Consider the following 856-nt stretch of genomic DNA (forward strand, 5'->3'; position numbering starts at 1 on the left):
GCGCGTGGGTGTGCCGTGCTCTCCGTGGGGGGCACACAGTCACTCACATCACAGAGATGGCCTCCTCAGGGTGCTGCCGGGACTTTGCACGGTGTGCGTGTCAGTCACGCACAGCAGCAGGTCACGTGGCCCCTCCAGGAGTGCTCCCCACATGGTGGTGAGCCCTCCCCTCCCCTCCAAGCTCCTGGTCCTGGCATTTACATTTCTTTCCCCTGCTTCTCCGCCAGTGTGAGCTTTGGCTCCACGGCCACCAGGGGGCGGGCGTCCACCGCCGCAGACGCTGTCCCCGCGGCCGGCCAGGCCAGCTGCCCTGCGGTCCGGCTATGTTTTCTCTCCTCCAAGTCCAGGTGTTGTCCGACTGACCTCACCAGCAAGTTTATTATTTTAAATTAGCTCTTTAACGGATCAATTCTCCAGCGCCGTCCTTGAGATGAGGACATCCCCTGGTTTATTCAGCTTCCGTGGTGCTCCGGGCTCCGCTCGCAGGGGGCGGCCATGCCCCCGCGGGCAGTCCTCCTCCACCTGCTTCACCCTTCTGGCAAGGGAGCAGTTTGCTCCCCAGTGTGCTTCTCTCTTACCCAGTGTGCAACTCTCCCTTTACTAGAGAGGAGAGGGAAGATCTGCTTGGCTGCACGCTGGCCTTACACACAGCCCCATCCGCGGCCCTCAGGACAGGCACCTCCCTGCTCTTCGCCCAGCGTCCTCACATCAACAGCAGTGGCAACTGACCTGGCCCAGGTCTGCCTGAGCTGCTTGAGCGACCGCGCTACCCCACACCCAGGGCCACTGCCCATGTGTAACACCAAGAAACCCTGACAGCTCTGGGGCGGGCACCGGGGTGGGCACCGGGGTGGGC

This window comes from Dipodomys ordii, unplaced genomic scaffold (assembly GCF_000151885.1).
Source record: "Dipodomys ordii isolate 6190 unplaced genomic scaffold, Dord_2.0 Scaffold115, whole genome shotgun sequence".
NCBI lineage: Eukaryota > Metazoa > Chordata > Mammalia > Rodentia > Heteromyidae > Dipodomys > Dipodomys ordii.